This window comes from Apodemus sylvaticus, chromosome X (assembly GCF_947179515.1).
Source record: "Apodemus sylvaticus chromosome X, mApoSyl1.1, whole genome shotgun sequence".
Classification (NCBI taxonomy): Eukaryota; Metazoa; Chordata; class Mammalia; order Rodentia; family Muridae; genus Apodemus; species Apodemus sylvaticus.
In genome coordinates, this window is record NC_067495.1 from 64575781 (window position 1) to 64588801 (window position 13021).

Genomic DNA, 13021 nt, shown 5'->3' on the forward strand with positions numbered 1-13021 from the left:
ATCTGTTTACTGCTGGCCCATAGTCGGACTCTCAATTTTACTTCATTACACAATGTGTCTATCATTATGTTCATTTTGATTCCCGAGGCTTTGTAGGATATCCTGGTATCAGACAGTGAGTTCTCTTACTTTGCTATTCTTTCTCTTCGTTGTTTGGCCATTTGGAGTCCTTTCTAATAGGTTATGAATCTGAGGATGAAAAAAGAGGCATTGGGATTTTGATAGAGATTACAATGAAGTCATAGGTCATGTTGGGTAATAGTGACATCTTACTATGAAGTTTTCTAATGGAAAATTGCCATGGAAAGTCTTTGCATTTACATGTCTTCCTTATCTTCTTTATAATAATGCTTTTTGATTTCCAGGCTATAGGCTTTTGTCTCCTTGGTTAAGGTTATTTCTAAATATTGAAATCTTTTTATATTGGTATTATAAATGGAATTTTTTCTTAATTTCCTTTTGTGTTTGTTCATTGCTAGAGTGTAAAAATGCTAATGTCATGTGTGTTGATCTTATATTCTGCAACTTTGCTGAATGACTTACTAATTTTAATTTTTGGTGTATATTCATTAGGATTCTTCCATATATAATATCATGCCATCAACACACAGTGACCATTTTTTCTTCCTTTCTGGTTTGGATGATTCTTCTTTCTCCAAGTGGCTGGAACTCCATGCCCATGTTGAATAAAAGTGTGAAAGCAAGATTATTTATTGTAATTGTGTTAGGGAAAAAAATTGTATGACCACCATTGGGTTTAATTATAAAATTTACCTCTTTATCTCAATTAACATCCATCTTTATTTTTAAAAAATATTAATTTTTGCTAGATTGTGGTGGCACACACCTTTAATCCCAGGACTTGGAGGCAGAGCCACGTGAATCTCTGCATTTGAGGCCAGCCTGGTCTACAGGGTGAGTTCCAGGGCAGTCAGAACTATACAGAGAAATCCTGTCTTAAAAAAAAAAACCCACAAAATACTTATTTTTACATTTATGAGTTTTACCTACATGTATGTATGTATGTATGAATGTATGCATACCATGTGTATTTCTGGTGTCTAGGGAGTCCAGAAGAGGGTATCAGATAGCCTGGAACTGGAATTACAGATGGTATGGGCTGCCTTGTGGGTGCTATGAACTAAACTCAATTCCTGTACAAGAGTACCAAGTGTTCTTAACCACTGAGCCATGTCTCTTGTCCCTCAATATTTAAAAATATATTTGGCCCATGGTTTACTTTTTATTTTCAAACTCCTTTTATCTTTAAGTCTATATATAGTTTATATAACTATATATATGTATATAAAGTGTGTATATCTTTATATACTCTTGTGAACCATAATGTAAAATATCTTTGCTTTCTAATGGTCTTAGGACATCTGTGAAAGTGTCCTTAGACCTTTAAAGGGTCGTGACCCACAGCTTGAGAACCACTGCCTTAAGGGCCCATTTTCTAATAGTACAGTTTAGTTACTTCAATTATTTGTATTACTCTTTTAGTCACATTTGTATTCCTTAACTAATAATTCCTGATCATTTGTAAATGTCATAAATTGAAAGTAAATTTTCTCTAGGCTAGCAAACACCATAGCTTAACAACACAGTTCTTTGTAGAGTGTAGGTTGTTCACTTTCATGAGCATGTGGCTAACAGCAGCTGTGGCTCATTGCCACTACCCCACATAGCAAGGGGATATTATATTGCGTATTGCTCTCCTAGGAAAAGATAAAAATTGAAGATTTGGTTTCCATTGAATGTATACAACTTTTTCATCATTGTTAATTCAAAAATTGTAAGTCAAGTCATCAGAAGTTGGGAATCATCCATATATTTCCACTTGCCAGAAATTACTTTATATCCTACTTGATAAAGAAAAAAACCCTAAGTGTGTTTCCTGCTCATACACTCCCCACAACACTTCTGATATCAGATATGTGGGATTTCTCCTCACACAGCAAGCAACCAATTTTCCAGAGTGTGAGTGCCAGCTGAGTGTCTGATTTGATTCAATTCTGACCTGTTGTACCTGAAAATAGCATTTGATCCCACAGGTCAAGTGTTTCGTTCTCCATCACTGACCACCATTACTACTTTGCAATGCCAGTTGCAGTCTCCAGACTGACTTGCCCATTTCTGACCAACCAGCTTGAAATTGAGAGCTCCTAAGTTCACCTTCTTAGGCTTGATTAAGTTGCCACATAGTTCAGCACTCAGATAAATGCTTATTTACTGTTTTATTATAAAGTCAAAGATGCAGATAACAGCCAGATGGAAGAGATGCATGGAGCCATGTATTTATGAACTGTACAACTTTTGTGACCTTTTTTTCTAGGCCTTCAGGAAACTCACTTATTCAGCAATCATAAAGTGCCCAGAATCCTGCCTGTCTGAGGGTTTATAGAGGCTTCAGTACATAGGAATGGCTCATTATATCATCACCTCAACCTTTAGCCATTCTCCTTTCCCAAGAGAGTTAATTGAGGGAGAGGATTGAAATTTTCACTATTCTAATAATGAGGTTGATTTCCCAAGCAATCAGCTCCCATCATAAGGGAATCCTAGGATCCCTTAGCCATCAGTCATCTTATTAACATACAAAAGGTCACAACTTAAGAGACTTTAAAGGCTTTAGGAATATTGTACCAGGAGCCAGGATGAGAGGCCGCATTGTATTTTTTCTTATTAAATCATAGTACCACCAATCTATAACAACTTAATTTCAATGGCATATAGGATGGGTTAGGGGATTTGGGGGGGAGAAACCAGGAAAGGGGACAACATTTGAAATGGCAATAAAGAATATATTTAATAAAGAAAAGGAATGCTGCTCTTTAGTTAGCAGCTCTATCTTCCCTTTTCCATCTTGGCACTGGTGTTGTGTCTCTCTATAGTAAACACTAACATATTGTCTGCAACTTTTTTTGAGACATGGTCTCTTTATCTAGGTCTGGCTGTCTACTTTGTAGACCAGGGTGACCTTGAACTCACAGAGACCATCATGTCTCTGCTTCCCAATGCTGGATTAAAGGTGTGTGTTACCACCCATACCCTGCAACCATTCTTAATGTAATTTTATGTTTTCATTATTACTATGATTTTTAGTGCTGCTGAAAGCTTCAGTATGTCAATCAAGTGTTTTGTACAGTCAGCTCAGTTTTATAAATTTCTGAGTAAGGAAAGAACAAGTATGAATTTGCAGAATGGTTCAGGTTTCCATTGCTGTGCTGAAGCACCTGAGAAAATGAATTTAAACAAAACAAAGACTGGTTTCAGCTCAGGCTTGCATGGTTGCCTGGCCTCATTGTTTTGGGGCCTGATGTGAGGTGCTTACCTCCTGGAAGGGGGGAAAGACTATGAAGAGAGGAGGAACAGAAGGAGAGGAAGAGGAGGAAGACAATGATAGAGAGGAGAAAGGGTCATAGGGAGAGAGGAAGTGGGGGGATCCTTTAAAGGTACACCCTCAAAAAGCCTAATTTCCTCCATAAGGTACTAAAAAGGTTCTACCACTTATCCATCATGCTGTCAGCTTGGAACCAAGCCTACAACACATGAACCTGTAAGGGATATTCGAGATCCTACCATATATATCAATGCTGGTCCCTCGCACCTTGCCATACTGTATCTCCCTCTGATGCCCCTCCCTTCATTGTGATGCAAAATACCATGAAATCCTCACCAAGAGGGAAATAAACTTACTTTTATTAAATATCCTATTTCAAGTATGAATTAGACAAATGTGTCTTCTAAAGTGTTATGGCTTTATATTTATGATCTTTGATACATTTTGAGTTAGTTTTGTATAAGGTACAATGTCTGACTTCATTCTTGGGCATGTAGAAATTCTGTAGACTATTCCCTTCTCACAGACTGATTTCACACCGTTGTCTAAAGTCAGCAGGCTGTTCCTATACTCAAAGGATAAGCAGGCTGAGAAAGAAATTAGGGAAATGACACCCTTCACAATAGCAACAAACAGTATAAAGTACCTTGGGGTGACTCTTACCAAACATGTGAAAGATCTGTATGACAAGAACTTCAAGACTCTGAAGAAGGAAATGGATGAAGACCTCAAAAAATGGGAAAACCTCTGATGCTCATGGATCGGTAGAATCAATATAGTTAAAATGGCCATTTTGCCAAAAGCAATATACAGATTCAAAGCAATACCCATCCAAATCCCAACTCAATCCTTCACAGAGTTAGAAAGAGCAATTCTCAAATTTATCTGGAATAACAAAAGACCCAGGATAGCTAAAACTATTCTCAACAACAAAAGAAATTCTGGGGGAATCAGTATCCCTGACCTCAAGCAATACTACAGAGCAATAGTGTTAAAAACTGCATGGTATTGGTACAGTGACAGGCAGGAGGATCAATGGAACAGGATTGAAGATCCAGAAATGAATCCACACACCTATGGCCACTTGATCCTCGACAAAGAGGCTGAAAACATCCAATGGAAAAAAGATAGCCTTTTCAACAAATGGTGCTGGTTCAACTGGAGGTCAGCATGGAGAAGAATGGGAATTGATCCATCCTTGACTCCTTGTACTAAGCTCTACACAAAAGAAACTGGGGAAGATCCTTGAGGACATCAGTACAGGGAGAAAGTTCCTGAACAGAACACCAATAGTGTACACTCTAAGATCAAGAATTTACAAATGGGACCTCATAAAATTAAAAAGTTTCTGTAAGGCAAAGGACACCATCAAAAGGACAAATTGGCAACCAACAAATTGGGAAAAGATCTTCACCAATCCTACATCAGATAGAGGGCTATATATCCAATATATACAAAGAACTCAAGAAGTTAGACCCCAGGAAACCAAATAACCCTATTAAAAAATGGGGTACAGAGCTAAACAAAGAATTTTCACCTTAAGAACTTCGGATGGCGGAGAAGCATCTTAAAAAATGCTCAACTTCATTAGTCATTAGGGAACTGCAAATCAAAACAACCCTGAGATTTCACCTGATACCAGTCAGAATGGCTAAGATTAAAAATTTAGGAGACAGCAGGTATTGGCGAGGATGTGGAGAAAGAGGAACACTCCTCCACTGCTGGTAGGGTTGCAAATTGGTACAACCACTCTGGAAATCAGTCTGGCGGTTCCTCAGAAAACTGGGCACCTCACTTCCAGAAGATCCTGCTATACCACTCCTTCCTGGGCATATACCCAGAGGATTCCCCACCATGTAATAAGGATATATGCTCCACTATGTTCATAGCAGCCCTATTTATAAAAGCCAGAAGCTGGAAAGAACCCAGGTGTCCCTCAACAGAAGAATGGATGCAAAAAAATGTGGTATATATACACAATGGAGTACTATTCACCCATTAGAAACAATGAATTCATGAAATTCTTAGGCAAATGGATGGAGCTGGAGAACATCATACTAAGTGAGGTAACCCAGTCTCAGAAGATCAATCATGGTATGCACTCACTAATAAGTGGATATTAACTTAGAAACCTGGAATACCCAAAACATAATCCACACATCAAATGAGGTACAAGAAGAATGGAGAAGTGGCCCCTGGTTCTGGAAAGACTCGGTGTAGCAGTATAGGGAAAAACCAGAACAGGGAAGTGGGAAGGGGTGGGTGGGAGAACAGGGGGAGGGAAGGGGGTTTATGGGACTTTTGGGGAGTGGGGGACCAGAAAAAGGGAAATCATTTGAAATGTAAATAAAAATATATTGAATTAAAAAAAGTCAGCAGGCTGCTTTGGGGACCTACTTTTTTTTCTTTCTTTGAGACAGGGTTTGTCTGTGTAGCCCTGGCTGTCCTGCAACTCACTCTGTAGACCAGGCTGGCCTCGAACTCAGAAATCTGCCTGCCTCTGCCTCCCAAGTGCTGGGATCAAAGGCATGTGCCACCACTGCCAGGGAACCTACTTTTAAACTGAATTGTCCATATAGTCCATGAATCTGTAGTGTACTATTTGATTTCTATAGTTTGTTAGTAAGGTTTTTTTTGTTGAACCCTGTAAAAATCTTTCACAGACTGGAAATCATAATACACAAGTAAAAGGCCAAATAAGACAAAAACTAGGCCCAAACAAAACACTATGAGACAAAAGTCTACAGAAATATCAGTGAGTTCTTTTTGTGTTAGCTATCTGCTGCTGGCCATGGGGCCTTCCCTTAAGTGTAGCAAATATACTCAATGAGACTCCATTGGAAAAAATATTTTTTCCATTTCAAATGGGAGTCAGTTGCAGAGAGGTTGTTCGTTAGGACTGAGAGCACATGTCTACTTCCCTTTCCCAATGCTGAGACCCTGCCAGGATTGAAGTTGTGCAGGCTCTGTGTGTGCTGCTGTAGTCTTGATAAGTGTCAATCTTGATTTGTTCAATCTTGGTTTGTTTAGCTCTTTGGGGATTATTCTTAAAGAGACTGAAAGTGTGGCTCAACAGTGGTAGATTGCCTTTTTTTTTTTTTTTTTTTTTTTTTTTTTAGTATACTCAAGGTCCTGGAGTAGATAAAGTGTCAGCACTTCAAACAATCAATGATTATATTGGCCACTTGGTCCCTTTATAATCCTATATATATCTGAGGATCCACGTACCAGTATTTGCAGAAAAGGCTGTTGGAAAATTGATAGAAATCACTTTTATTTGTGGAGTGCTTTGGGAGGTATCACCATCCTAACAGTAGTAAGTCTCTCTATCCATGAGTACTGGATATCTTTTGATTATTTCCTTGCATACTACTTTTCTGTGTATGAGTCACCTCCTTAGATACATTAAATTCAAGATATTTATTCTTTTAGGTGATGTTGTAAACAGAATTATTTCTTTTTAAATTTGCTAATTTCTGATTTATGGAAACAAAACTAGTTTCCTCTTTGTAATTTTGCTGAAGTCATATATTAATCTTTTCTTATGTGTCCTTTGGAATTTTCTACATAGAGACTCTTATCTGTGAAAAAAATAGTTTGTTTCACTTTTCTTTCAGATTTGTCTAATTATTATGGTTAAAATATTATCTAACTTTTCTTTTGATTTCTTGTTTGGGCCATTTCTGTTTAATAATGTAATGTTTAATTTCCAAATAATTATGAAATTTTGGGTTTTTTTTTTCTTTTTATTGATTCATGGTTTTGTCTTCAGCAGATTTCCTGGGCTACCATGACAGACTACAATAGACTGGTTGGGGTTTTTTTTTGTTTGTTTGTTTGGTTTTTTTGTTAAGGTTTTGTGTTATACTTCCAAACCTCATACCTACCCTAGCACCCCTGCTGCTGGGGGTTGACATTTCGTGCAAGTGCTCCGTCACTGAGCTTCATCCCTAGCCTCATTTTTAGCTTTTATTTCGATATTAGATTTCAATAAATTCCCCAAGATGGCTTTCAGATATTCAAACGAGCCCAGCCTGTCTTGAACTTGGACCCTTTGTTTCTGTCTCTCAAGTAGTTTGGATTCTAGGCCTGCAACACCAGGCATATAGTTTTCCACTGTACACAAACACATTTCTTCTATTGGATCAAGACTCTACTTTCCTGACCCCATTTGACTAGTCACTTTCTTTTTTCTTTTTCTTTGGCAATTCTTGAGACTAAACACACTGCCTTCTTCATGCTAGGCAAGTGCTGAGGCATGCCTTAGTCCCCTTCATCACTATCTAAATATAGTGTCATTGACGGTTTAGCTCTTCAGCATATGAATTGGAAAGAACATGTTTTAGTTCATAACATTAGTTTTCTTTTTTGTCTTGAAGTAATACTTTTGTTTGTTTGCTTGTTTGTTTAGTTGGTTGGTTGGTTTTGGTTTTTGGTTTCTGAGGACAGGGCTTCTTTGTGTAGCTTTGGCTGCCCTGGAACTAGCATTGTAGACCAGGCTTGCCTTGAACTCACAAAGAGTTCTTTGCCTCCCAAATGCTGGGATTAAAGATCCAGCTAGCAGTCCTTTTGTTTAATGACTTTCACAAACATTTTTTTTAGGTGTTCATTATTGCCTGTGGTCAGTGAAGTCATTGGTGTTTTTTTAAAGTTCATGTTTAGTCTATATTTCGACAGAGAACATCTTGACTATCAGGAGCTTAAAACTAAATGGAAATCAAAGGAAACATACAAGCAAAGCTCAAACCAACCCTAACAGTTCTTCCAGTCTTTGCACATTAGCTGCAGGTCAGGGTAGCCCTTCAAAACCTATCAGACTTACACTAAGCCTAGAGATAAATTTTGTTCTTTTTGCATCTTTTCTATTGTATGTATCTTGTCATGGACATAAACACAGATTTCTGAACTCCCCTATACACATGAGGGCTTTTGGATATTTTAATTTTCCAAGCCAATTCCCCCAGTTTCTGCCCAGGGTTCAGGTTGTCTGCTGTCTAAACTATGTTTTGCCTTATTCGTCCTACTTGTGGTATTTAGCAGCAATCTCTACCACATTTCCTACATGAGTTCCTAGTTTGTATGAAGCTAGAAATCCTACAGAAAAATGAAAGTAGACGTGTCATCTGTCTGCGAGTAAGCATTGTTCTGCTTGTAGCTTCAAGCTTTTAGTTAAATTTAGGGAGTTTCCATCCATTATTTGTACAGTTTTTCCGCTTTGCTTCTTTCCTCTCCTGGTGTAAGTTAGCATGCTCAGTGATCCCTGCATCCATGAGGATACTCATGTTCCCTTGTTCATTTCCCTCTCTGATCTTTCAATTGCATAGTCTCTGACAGCAGCTCTGGTGAGTTTGATCTCAGTGCTCAGACTGATTATCAAATATCTCTGGGAAGCTTTCATTTCATTTTTATACATTTCAATACGGGTTTTCATTGCTATTTTTTTATTGATTTTGCTTTCTGATTTCCATTGGTTATTTTACTATGCTCACTCATTATTTGAAGCATAGTTTTGATTAATTTTTCAAATATATTTATTACAGATGCCTGGAAGGCTTTGTTAAGTCAGACCTCTAGGCCAGCTAACAGACCACTTCTGTTACCCAACTCTGCCCTGGTCCTGGATTGTTCATACTTTCCTGCATCTTTATCTGCTTAATATTTTTATGTTGGACATTAGACATTTCATATAATATATCAACTCCCTACATTAGGGAGGTTTTTTAAAAAAACTTGTTTTGTAGTTTAAAAACTCAGCTAAACTATTTTAGAAAATCTATTTCTACTGCAGTTTAAAACATATAATGTCATTCTTCAAAGGATACAGCCTTGGGAATCACACAGTCCCCACTGGATGATATAATTTTTAGCAAATCTCTTTTTCAGTGTCACTTCCCCTCATATCTTTGTTAAGGTCTCTAACTCTGTATTATATCCAGCAGTTTTGCCTTTACTAATTGTTGTCTTCATTGCTCAAACTTGGAGATAAAGTGTTTTATCATCTTACTTGTTTTTTTCTTTTTTTCCTTTTTTATTCGATATATTTTTTATTTACATTTCAAATGATTTCCCCTTTTCTGGCTCCCCACTCCCCGAAAGTCCTATAAGCCCTCTTCCCTCCCCCTGTTCCTCCATCTACTCCTTCCCACTTCCCTGTTCTGGTATTCCCCTATACTGCTGCACTGAGTCTTTCCAGAATCAGGGGCCAAGCCTCCGTTCCTCTTGGACATCATTTAATATGTGGATTATGTCTTGGGTATTCCAAGTTTCTAGGCTAATATCCACTTATCAGTGAGTGCATACCATGATTGATCTTTTGAGACTGGGTTACCTCACTTAGTATGATGTTCTCCAGCTCCATCCATTTGCCTAAGAATTTCATGAATTCATTGTTTCTGATGGCTGAATAGTACTCCATTGTGTAAATATACCACATTTTTTGTATCCAGTCCTCTGTTGAGGGACACCTGGGTTCTTTCCAGCTTCTGGCAATTATAAATAGGACTGCTATGAACATAGTAGAGCATGTATCCTTATTACATGGTGGGGAATCCTCTGGGTATATGCCCAGGAGTGGTATAGCAGGATCCTCCGGAAGTGTCATGCCCAGTTTTCGGAGGAACCACCAGACTGGTTTCCAGAGTGGTTGTACCATCTTGCAACCCCACCAGCAGTGGAGGAGTGTTCCTTTTTCTCCACATCCTCGCCAACATCTGCTGTTTCCTGAATTTTTAACCTTAGCCATTCTGACTGGTGTGAGGTGAAATCTCAGGGTTGTTTTGATTTGCATTTCCCTAATGACTAATGATGTTTAACATTTCTTAAGGTGCTTCGCAGCCATCCGAAGTTCTTCATGTGAAAATTCTTTGTTTAGGTCCATACCCCACTTTTTAATAGGATTATTTGGTTCTCTGGAGTCCACCTTCTTGAGTTCTTTGTATATATTAGATATTAACCCTCTGTCGGATTTAGGGTTGGTGAAGATCTTTTTCCCAATTTGTTGGTTGTCAATCTGTCCTTATTAGTTGTATCTCTGTGGACCCTTTGAATATCTAATAGTTGTTCTTATGTGACAGATGTTAATTTAAGTAGGCAAGGTTGTTTTTGTTTCCATTAATAATCTTGAGATTTGTTCTGGGACACAATAAAATTTCTTGTGAATAATTGGATCTTAACATTTTAGGGTTTGCTGGGCAGATCCAGAGCACCCTTTAGCATATTTCCCGTATTTACTGTACAAAACTTTGTGTGTGTTTAGATTGTTTTCCATTTTAACTGGTGGCAAAATGAACAGTTTCTGGTCACACATAGATCCAGAGATTGTTTTCCCTGCTTCTTTTGTTTGGTTCTAGTTTTGGGGTTTCTAGTTTGAGAAATCATTATCATGTAGCATTAATCCATGTACAAGTTTAAAAGCCATTAAAACTTCAGGCATATGACTTCCACAATCCAGTAAGTGACAAGGAGTGGAGTAAAAAATGAGTACAATGTCTATGAAGATTTTTCTTTAAGAAAGCATTTCTGACATTTAAAAACCATTGTCAGTGTCACTAAAAATAACACTGACATGTGCTAAGTATTTCAAGAGCTGTCATCTTAAGATTCCTTTAATTTGATGAGAAACATTTGGTCCCCTGTTGTTGGAAGAGAGGACAGTATATAGTACCTGCTGTGTGCATAGCTCATCTCTCTGATAGCCGTAGAAACCACCATGCTGCTACTCATCCAAAAGCTTCAGAGCCTCAGGTAATGGGGGTGGAGGATTATGGAAATAGCAAGTTTGGAAAATAAAGGAAAATGAGCATTGGGTTTACACATTTTAACTGGTGGCTCAGTTTGATAGCATAGTGCTGGGTCATATTCAAGAACACTTACTTGATTTGATACTTATGTGAAGATGAAACACAGTTTAATGTAGAAATTGTGTGTGTGTGTGTGTGTGTGTGTTGCTGAGATGGAGCCCAGGACTTTACCCATGATGATCATGCTTTATCAATAATCCAAGACTTAAGACTCCATACACAAGGTAGGAGTTTAAACTATCATACAAATATGCTTCAGAGCCATTTGGAAGCTTATGAAATTGCAGAGTTGTGTGCACTTTCATGTACATATATTTTGTGAACAGTTTTGGTAGCTTTTCCCACCTCTGTCTCCCAAATAATGGTATTAAAGGCATGTGCCACCACCACCACCACTCAAAAACTGTAATTAAAAAAAAATTATTAACATCCCAAATGCTGCCCCTGGTCCCCCTCACAGAGTTCCTCCCCCTGCCCCCTCCCCTACACAACTGAGAGGAAAGCCCCTCCCCATAACCCCCTCTCCGACTCTGGTGCATCAAGTCTCTTGAAAAACATATATGTCTAGGAAATAGCTTCCAAATTTAGAGGAAATAATAGTTGGCAGAAAGGGGTTAAAAAATATTGACGCTTCATATTTGCCAGGTGTTTTCCCCAGATAGTTTTATATTTTATATGCCACTCTCTTCTCCTGAAGCCCTGCCACATGCAGACTCTGATCCAAAAGCAGCTTCAGGTTTGCATTTATTGGGTCTCTCTGAAACACATTACTCCAATAAGTGCTAATTGTTCAAAGTGTTTCATGTAAAGTACCAGGGTGGATTGTTAAGTGTAATTTAATGACATTTTGACTAATTTGTCAATCATCTACATTTTGTGATATTCTAACAGCTAAACTTGCTTTCCTTGTATAGTGAATTGTGTTTTATCTTCACTGAAATTTTTATATGCTACAGCTGTTTTTATTTTAGAGGTTGCTAACATTGTCACGGTCTGCATCTAAAATTGTACTAGTTGGTAAAGTTGCCTTGAGTATTTCAGTGAAGATTTATGAACAAATTCCTTTCAAAACCATGAACATATTCAAATATTTTTTAAAAAGTTTGCTTAAAATGTACTGTTGTCTTTGTTTAATTTCAGAATCCTCTAGAGTTGGTAATCTAACCTCCAAATCATGCTACTGTGCAAGAATGAGCATTTTAATATTCAAAGAGAAAGTGACTTGTTTTTCAGTGTCATTGCATATGGTGAGAAAGTTAGATTTGAAAAATTCTGTTGCTTTTATCATGAAAAAATGCATACTGATGTTTACATGTTCCTATATAAAGCATTCTATATATTTACATCTTTATATCTATAAAGTTTCTTTTTGAATGTCTATGCCTTGAATTTCCTTGGTAACAACCTTAACTCACATAACATTCTTATATAGAGGCTTCCTTTATGTCTTTTTTGTAATCTACAAAGAAATTTGTTTTCTTTTGTTTCTAGTACATTGTGATGCAAATTAAAGCTGTTTATGGCTGCTGCATTGTAATATATCAAATGGCATTCTCAGCAGAGATATTTAAGGTCTTTACCTAGAACAAAGTAATTACATTGTTAAAGACTAAATCTAAATAAAAGACTCATTTCTGGGTTTCTGTTGAGCCTGACCCGTACAGGTTGAGCCTCTCTCTCCCAAGTGGTTTCAGTTTTTCGGTATTATTTAGTAACAGTCACCAAACTTCAGCTGGCCGCGCTCTCCATTTCAACGATTTCTGCCTTCTTTGTTGGCTAATTGGAGGGGAGAGGGCTTCCCATTCTTTCTGTAACAGACTTTGTGCAAATGATGCATCTATTAATGGAACTCTTATTTTTGTGTGAGTGTGGAAATCAG